We start from the raw sequence: 9947 nt of genomic DNA on the forward strand, positions 1-9947 counted from the left end.
ACAGAAAGCTGATCGGTCTGTAAGTTTTCATGTTCTTGATGTCCCTTTTCTTATGGATTAAAATAATATTAGCGTTCTTTCAAGGTTCGGACACGCTCGAGGTCATGAGGCACGGCTTATACAGGGCGACCAATTTTTCTAGCATAACCTGCGCCCCGTCCGGCACCAGGGTAGCCCAATCCTGCTCTGGTGAGGGAATGTGTCGTCGGCTTTGGCACCAGGATCAGGCCACACCTCAGGCCTGGTTATATAATTCCATCAACAGGCTAATTTTTTTCATATATGCGGCAGAAACTGCGTGACACCAGGATTCGAACCTCGCTCCTCTTGTATGCCAGGCTGATGCTCTAGCTTTACGATATCATTCCTCGTTGTTGATTTTCCGTTTAACTTTGCTTAAAAGGAGGTCATTAACTCTCGTTTGTCAGCTGACCCACTTGCTCTTTTCCTGTCCCTTAACGAGTACCGCCTTCTAATAACAAAGAGACCACACAGTGAAAACTGAGTTTTCGTAAGTTATAAAAGGCCACAAGACGAAATGCACGCGTTGCCATGCATCCCCGGTCGATTTCCAAAGTGAAATTCGTGCGTGGACAGCGAATTTTGGGCGTGGATCCCAGAGGCTAGGATACACCACCATTCCATTCAAAAGGGTGGCAACCCGCCCTTTCGGTAAGGATGTCATGAAATTCAGGATTTTCGAATCAAGTTTCTTAGCAGGCGTCTTGAGCACGCTCCGAGGCGTTACCGCGCTACCGCGGCCACTCCGCGCGCTCCGCAGCCGGCGGAGGTAGAGAGGGGCCGAGTGGTTGGGGCCGGCGGGGGAGCGCCGCCATTTTGGCGCGCGAGAGAAGAGGGACAGGCGCGAAGACGCGGAAGTTCAAATTTTGTCTGCATATAACTCAGCTTCCACAAAACACATTAGGATAATTCTTACTGGGGGATAATTATGAACCGTCGCCTTTTAACATCCTAGACATATCGCACCTTTATTGAGACCCTCTTTCTGGGTCCCTTAAGGACAACCTCTTGCAATTCATTGAGAGTTTTTTTCTGGACAAATCCTGTATTTCTTTACAAAAGAGTACTGCAGTAAATATCAGCAATACATTGCAGAAAAAACGCGCAGTTTTAGAGCATTGAGCCAAGACATCTGAGCAAGAATTTGAGAAATTTAGACGTAATTGCCACGTTAAGGCCGTAAAATATAAATATTCTATGAAGCGGAAGCACCACTAATGTCGAGACACTGTGAAATTGTGAACGATGACATGTCCACGAGGTCGAATATGGGTCGATGTTTTCATGCGTGCGAAAATGTTTTTGTCCTTGAAAAGCAGGCGGCCAGGTCTACCTTCAGCCTCAAGTACATAGTCACACCAGCGGGGCGGATGAGCGCAGAAGCCGCGAGCGCACGTTGGGTATCCAGAGCTCGAACGCCAGTGCTTGCGTCATCTTCGTTGTTCTGGCTCACTACTCATTCGATCTGAAGACGATGAAGAGCGGCCCATCACTGGCGTTCCACCTCCTTCCCCTGTGCGGCGTCCTGTAGCCACTCCGACGGCGATTCCGACGTCATGCTAGCCGTCGACTGAGGCCGTATACGGCAGGGCATGTGATACGACGCCACGGAGGCCAGGTGGTACCAGCGCCGCAGACCTACCAGCAGCAATGTCAATGGCGAGGTGGAGTCTTCGAGAGCCAGTCTCTAAGAGAACCGGGCGTAGGTCGACGAGGTGTTCCGCTTCTTCGGGGTCCTGTTGGCAACCGTCGGCACAAGGTAGATCGACGGCGGGGTCACTCGCAAGACAGAGGCAGAGAAGGACCACGACGAGGACCGCGGGGGCAGACGAGGACCACGGCGTGCTTGGCGTCGAGTGCGGTTACGACCGACCCGCTGCACACGTTGATCAGCGCGATCACCTTTGCCGTCAGGTGTACGCACCGCGCACTGATGGAGAATTGCGAAACGGTGGACGAAGAACACAACGTTTTCTGCTGCGCCGGTGAGATGAAGTCTGCTCACAGCCGGACAAAGAGTGCATGTTGTACCTCCATTGACAAATGGCCACTCTCTCCCTGGCTGCCAGGCTTGAAGCATGAAGGAGGGCTTGCACTGGGGCTGTGGCTGTTGCAACTCGAACCTGTAGGGACCCTGCAGCTTCATTGGGGCAGGGCACACGACAGCCTTTTCCCGTAGAACTGGGGCGTTCCGCGCTTGGGTACCACCGTAGGCTCATGCGCCGCAGCAGGCTTTGAGAAAGGCTCCGCAGCAATGCCAAGGGACGGCGTGGTCGTCTCTGGGCGTAGCCGGTGTCGTCAGTATTGGTTCAGCATTGCGCTGGAGCATCGTCGCGTTGCACCCAGGTGGGGACAGCGATGCGCTACATTGGCCGGTGTCTTCGAGCAGTTCAGCAGCAACGACGTGGCTCTTGGGGCTCGAAAACTGTTTTGCGGCCAGCCCGACACGTTCGTCGCGTCACCAGCGCCGAACGCAACTTGAAGAAGGGCATGCCACGTGACGTGCGATGGTGGAACGAGCTCCCTTCATCGTTCTCTTTATCGTGAGTATCTCGAACGGGGCCCAGATACCGACTGATGCGCTCTTTGTGGGCCGGATATTGCTCGATTTTGAGAAGAGGACTTTTTATATACTGTGAAACAGATTAAGGGTCATAATTCGCGATAAATGTTGGTGTAATCTTTCGCTTCGTGACGTCAATAATAAAAAAGGAGTAGAAAAGAAAGAGGAATAATAATAATAGGCAGTAGGGAGAAAAAGACGAATACCTGAAATTGTTCTGGTGCCATATTAGTGCAATGCCAAATTAATGTCTTTCCCATTGTTCAATAGTATGTTACAAGACTACTTGATGACCTTCCGCTCACATGCTTCAATTGCGACTGATGCCTCGGTGTGTCAAGAAACGCACATCATAGGCATTTACTCCTAATCCCTTGACTGGCCTTTTTCTCTCCGTCTTCAAGATTTCACGCGTATTTATTTGGCCGAGTTTCTAGCGGTGGTTCTTGCACTGCACAAAGTACCCAACTCTTTCTCCGCGGTAATAATAATTACAGTCTCATTATCCTTATGCACTTTCCTGTCCGCGTCTACTGAATCGCAGCCCTTTCGAATACTAATTTTTTTATCCCTCTGTATGTCCAATAAATTCGGTTTGTTTGCGTTCCTGGACACAGGGGCCTTCATTTAAGTGAATCAGTTCATGGTTTAGCGAAGGCAGCCCTGATTGGTCCGATCGTTGACTCTCTTCCAACCGGTGCGTTCATTACGGCGGCACGGTTTCCTACGTATGCATTTTAAAGAGAGGATTTGGGGCATCAGCGCTTACTTATTCCTTGGACGATTTACAGCACCTCCTGTTCCCTTGGCGGAGTACAGCTTGGTGATTTCGCAAACTTGAAGTTTTCTTCACGCGACTACGTTGCTGTGTGCCGCAACTAAATTATTAGTTCTACTGGCCTGGTCTTGCGATCTCCCCATTGTGTCCGTATTGTGCTGAGACGGAAACAGCAGAACACTTTCTTCCCTATTCTCTTCGCTACTCGTCGCTAAGGAGGCGACTGTTAGAAGTTCAATTAAAGAAACTCAGTTTGCGTCTTTCCTCCGCGGTTGTTCTATCCATTGGCGCTTCCATGCTTGGACATTCCAATGGGAATGTTTGCTGTACCGTTCAAAATTTTCTTCTAGAATCAGAACGCCTACCTCCATAAGCTTTCGTAATGCCCCTTTTGCCCTTTATTTTGGTATTTCTTTCGGTATTCGAACATGTTTCTTTTTATCTTCTTTCTTTCTTTTGCTCACTCCCGCGCATAAATTTAAGCTTGCTAGACCCTCTTAGCACCCTCAACCACTTCTGCCACAGAAACTGAATTGCCCAAATATTTTTAAGATCATCCCATGTTTGCCGAATGCAGTTTGCAATAGAGGTAGTCGCCGCCTGGTTATGGCCAATCCCCATCGTGGGTACATGCCGTTTTATGAGGCCAACAACAGCAACAACAGTATCAGGACTAAAATTTGCGGTTGGTCCCCCTACTCCGACAGTCCGTTGGATCTTGCAGCCGCTCTTGCCCTTTGGCTAGCTGCTGCTGATATTTCGGTTCCTAGATGGACAGCATTTCCTCGCGTCGCTCGATCGTCGGTTGTTCTATCCTTTCTACTTCCGTGCTGTCTTGAGAGGCTCACACCGTGCAGAATAGGCCCGCGTCTGTGCCACAGTGTGTCGTTGTGAAGCTGCACCGGTGCTAGAGGGAAGCATTCGAACCAGCAGACACATTGCTCATGTAACTGAAAAACCTCGCCCAATATAAACCAGGACTGGTAAGCAGATACTAAGCTTAGATCCATGTGACAGCTTGGCGCTGAATTAGCCGCGTTGATCCATAGCTTAAATTACACTGAAGGCCTGTAGAATATGTTGGCCTGTAGCAGTATGGCTCCGCGTTCTGATCAAAAACAGACCACTCATTGAGAAAACTAAGCTTTCGTAAGCTGTAGGAATGACCAAAAATTGGAAGATACGCTTAAGCACCGCTTAAGCACACCACAACGTAATGGGTTAACTCCTATATATCCAGAAGGTGATTCTGTACTTTGCACTCATAGACCTCTGGGAGTCCTGATACCCCTCGTAATGCAGTAGTGCAGCGCGAAACCGATGCGCCGCTGCCCTGCGATGGCAGCTGCTCCCTGCGGTGGGCCTTGTGCGACCCCAGGTTGCTCTTCCTGATGGACCAATCTTTAATTTTAATGCAAACTGCCACTATGGGCAGTTTGCTCACTACCCGGTTGCCAGGTTGGCATGACGTCGCAATGTCACGTGACATAGGTGGCTCACAAGCCTCGTAGGTTGCTCCCAGGGCTCTACCTGCCAGAGCAATGCCCATGAGTTTTCGCTCTGGGAACCAACGCCGACAACGGCAACACGGCATGTTCTAGTGAACGGGGCACATAACCCTGTCGCGTTACCATGCGAGCGTGATCACCGGGTCGCACTTGCGGATCTCCGAGGCTAGCAACGCCTCCATTCGGTTCAATTTTCTAGCCGAATAATGCGTCTTTTCCTGCTGGACCGTAGTAAGCACGTACTGACACGTTTTAGCGTTCAAAACAGCGAATAAACGCACACAGGTGAAGAAGTTGAGACATAATGTGTACTTTTTTATTTCTGATACACGATTCGTGCCTGGTTTATACCGCAATTTTCCCGTTCAACGCGGATAGTAATCACAGTGCATTGATACGGCTGATCTACACTTCGAATCTCCCTGTGGTAATTTTTCAGCCTTGGGCAGTATCCTTTGGCTCATTTACCACCCCTCCTAAAGCGTTTTTCGAATGCATGTGGCAACTAGAATTGGATCTAGCGACTCCTAAAAAGCGAAGCGCACCTTCCGAGTAATCGCTGAAGCGTGGTGCGCCCTCCAGTGCTCGTGACTAGGCGGCGGTGGAGGCATCGAGGCATCCAATTCTCGACTCAGTCGCTGAGCGAGCTGCTGATGACGATATTTTGCAGGAAGCGAGGATGGGGGGGTGAAGCCTGCTCCTCACGCAAATCTGCCATCACGGTGCTGGGCTGCCTGACAACTGCAACGTGCGCAGTCCAGTTACCTCTTAAAGTGCTCGACGCAGACAAACCACTGGAACTTGGACAGAAAATACGAAAGAGGAGCGCAAGGCGTATTTCGCTCATTTGATCTTTCCATGTATCTCCGCCGCTCATTTACGCCGCTTTCGAGCACTTGTTTTGAACGAAAATGGCGCATTTACGGGTGAACTAAAGGATAATGAAGAACAAAGAAAATTGCGAACCATCCATGGATCCTTATTTTTCTTTTGATGCGCTCCGCAATTATCAGCGCGTTGAGAGTGCGAATTTTGGACTTCAACCTAAGCTATTGCATTCATAGTTAACTGCACTAGCATTACATTTTATTCTCAGAATTTTACAATCTGAATTTCTACTCAAGGTGGCAGTGTCTGGAAGCGGAATACAAGTTGCACTGCTACGCCAATGGCTGTGCCGGGAACAAAGAAGGAAACAAAATATAAAATGGTTTATGGTTGCTTGGTTTATGGGGGTTTAACGTCCCAAAGCGACTCAGGCTATGAGAGACGCCGTAGTGAAGGGCTCCGGAAATTTCGATCACCTGGGGTTCTTTAACGTGCACTGACATCGCACAGCACACGGGACTTGAGAATTTCGCCTCCATCGAAGTTCAACCGCCACGGCCGGGATCGAGCCCCCCATCTCTCGGGCCGGCAGCCGAGCGCCATAACCACTCAGCCACCTCGGCGGCTACAAATTATAAAATGAAAATAAATATAAGATAATTTACAAACATGCTTAGGTTCCAGTTCCACGCCCACAGGATTACACAACCAAGAGTGCGAATTAGCATTTCTTTAGGCGATGAAATTGCGCAGTAACTTCCTCCCATATGAGCAGACACTTCAACCGAGCCCTGAGGGAAGGGAGGAAGGTGGGAGTCAAAGAAGAAAGAGTGAAAGAGTTGCTGTAGTGGAGGGCGCCGGAGTAATTTCGAACGCCAGGGGATTATTAACGTGTACTGACATCGCACAACACACGGGCGCCTTTTGCGTTTCGCGCACGTTCAGAGAGTCTCATTATTATTTTTTTTCATCCTCACTACACCCACTGCAGGGCAAAGGTGTCTCCAGGTCTCTACAATTAACTCTGTCTTTTGCCAGCTGCGCCGACCGTATGCCGGCAAGCTTCTCACCCCGCCCACCCGACTTTCTGCCGCCCCCTGCTACACTTGTCTTCTCTTGGAAACCACTCCGTTACCCTTAAGTCATCTTGCGTTCGCATCACATGCCGTTCCAAGCCCATTTCCTTCTCTTGATTTCGACTAGGATGTCATAAACCCGCGTTTGTACCCTCACCCACTCTGCCCGCTTCCGGTCTCTTAAAGTTACACCTATACATTTTATTTACATAGTAATGCAGTACAAAACAGACGAGTTAGGAAAAGGTTAGACGCAAAAATGAGCGCTGCTCCCATTTTGTGCACTCATGATGCGTGTGGCCATTGGACGTAGCGAGTTCAGGACCGCGAGGTCGCAACGGCTTTCACGCTCTGTTGGGGCTGGCTTGGCGCTCAGTGGCGCGGCATCATTCTCCCTTATGCTTTCTAATAGTACTTTAAGCTGCGGGGTTCTGAAATTGCAAAGTGTTTGTATACATTTTTTTATTTTTTCGCCTAGTAATGTGGATACGCGCATGCATGTATGACTCATCGTATGAACCTGAATGAGAGAGCACCAGCTTCCATGTTTTCTATGCTGTGGTAAGGCGCATATGCTTTGAGGTGTGCTGAAAAATATCTGAGAAGTGCCACGCGTATGCACCATTTGGCTCATTACAGAAAATGTTTTACCGTGCGGGTCATCACGCATGCAGTACACGGTACGCCGGAAAGAAAGGCCAGATTTTAGCGCCTTAGATTGTAGCGCTCATAGTGAAGTTGTGGCATACAGATGCGATATGCAGTTGAATTGGTATTAACGGTATACGCACTTCCACGAGAAAAAACGTTCAGCTAATGTGCGTTCGTCATGACAATGCCTGCCTTAAGGAACGTACCCCGATTCTTTTCCCGCTTACAATTAACATGAAGCAATTCACGAACGTAGAAATCGCTACAACCAAAGCACAGTCAATCACAAGCGTCTTCTGAAATCATAATTACAGCATCTGCGCTCGGCAAGCACATGATAATAGCACATGATAATAATAATAATAATAATAATTGGTTTTTGGGGAAAGGAAATGGCGCAGTATCTGTCTCATATATCTTTGTGGACACCTGAACCGCGCCGTAAGGGAAGGGATAAAGGAGGGAGTGAAAGAAGAAAGGAAGAATAGGTGCCGTAGTGGAGGGCTCCGGCATAATTTCGACCACCTGGGGATCTTTAACGTGCACTGACATCGCACAGCACACGGGCGCCTTAGCGTTTTTCCTCCATAAAAACGCAGCCGCCGCGGTCGGGTTCGAACCCGGGAACTCCGGATCAGTAGTCGAGCGCCCTAACCACTGAGCCACCGCGGCGGGGCAACCTGCCTTAAGGATCGTACCCCGATTCTTTTCCCGCTTAAAATTAACCGTAAACAATTCGCGAACTTAGAAACCGCAACAACCACAGCACAGTCATTCACAAGCGTCGTCTGAAATCATAATTACAGCATCACCGCTCGGCAAACACATGATAATGGACTTCATAGCGTGCCGTTTGATTAACATTACGCGTGCAATTTTCATTCATATGTGGTGTTGATACAAATACGTCAGAGCGCGAATGATTATCGTATGTTTTTGACTGTCTCTCGAAGCTTATGCTGTACATTTCACGCCGGCACACAACGCACCGAAGGCCACACACTCACGTTATAGTCGCCGATATATATAGATGCGTAAACGCGATAAGCAGTTTTTTTTTGCGATCTGCGGCTTCCTCCGATAACTTCAATTGGTTTTTTTTTTCTTTTTTTCATCAACAGAGCCTATTTCTACCGTACACATGCGTAGCAACAAGACAAAGCCGCGCGCGATGCAGCGGAGAGCCGCCACCGAAAGAGCGGTGGAGGTGCCCTGCACTTGCACCCTGCCGCCGTCACCACTGATCTGTTGAGTTTCGGTTTTTAGTTTCCGGCCGCTTTTTCTGGTCTTTAGAAGTGGCGTCGGATAGGTCGGAGGGCTCCATTGCAAATACGCCACAGAAATGACGAAACTGTGCTGCACTCGCGCGCTGCAAAGAGTGCTGCTCTCGAATATTCTACCAAAACACGGCCGCTCAATCCGGCTACGATCGGACTAAAGCCCTATAGAGTAGCTATGCTAAGTAGCGACAAGTTCCTCTTCAAACTGCTACCTTTTCTACTAGGCTCGCGGCCGTCCGCGCATATATATATATATATATATATATATATATATATATATATATATATATATATATATATATATATATATATATATATATATATATATATATATAGTGGCATTCTAGAAAGATAGCCTCGAAATAACGTTGCATACTTTGCCACGCTCTTCTTTAAAGCACGTGCCAACTCTTAATGAACAGCCGCCTCTATGGGTACTCTGTGAAACAAGAAAAATATTATTGAATGTTTTGCTTACATGTGTCTCTATGGGCCGCGCTCCGCCACGTCCGTACCCCTAGCCGGGAATGGCCCTCACTAGTACGTAACGGAATGGTTGCAAAATACATTGCACTCGAAATGACGCTTCATACTTTCAGAATATGTTCTAGGATGAACTTGGTTGTTCTTCAGCGAAGGGACAAAATCATCGCTCGCCCAAATCAGGTGCTCAGTGAAATCACATAACGAAAAAAAATTTGATTCCATTTATTCCTATGTTCGCTAAGCCTATTTTACACCCCGAGTTTTATCCTGTCTTCTCAGCCGGCACAGCAGCGCCACCGCATCTTGCTTTGATCACAGATAGGGATAGGTATTTGTCTATTGCAACGCTACGCATGCGCGGAGGGCAGTGGGGGTGAGATGAAGTGATAGAAACCTAGCTCTCCCATTTGAAGCGCCGCTCCAATCGCGTTTGCGCCTGCGCCACTTCGCTTCGATGAACTATCACGCCGCGGAACGCGGCCACGCGCTCTTGTGCTCATCCCAAGAGCGGCCGACCTGGTACACCGGTGTACACAGGCGCACGCAAATTTATTACACACGGTCTTTTCCAACCTTTTCTGTTCGGCAACACTGTGATTTAGCCCCACCGCAGTTTCTGTTTGAAGAGCAGCATCAAAAGCTGAAGCGCCACCAGTACTGGATCCTTATCAAACACAGCGCAGAATGCTACCCTTGCCGTGCTGCCTTATCAAAACCAGCGAGACGCACATCGCCTGGCCTGGCGAAACCTTGCCT

Source organism: Amblyomma americanum, chromosome 1, assembly GCF_052857255.1.
Source record: "Amblyomma americanum isolate KBUSLIRL-KWMA chromosome 1, ASM5285725v1, whole genome shotgun sequence".
Classification (NCBI taxonomy): Eukaryota; Metazoa; Arthropoda; class Arachnida; order Ixodida; family Ixodidae; genus Amblyomma; species Amblyomma americanum.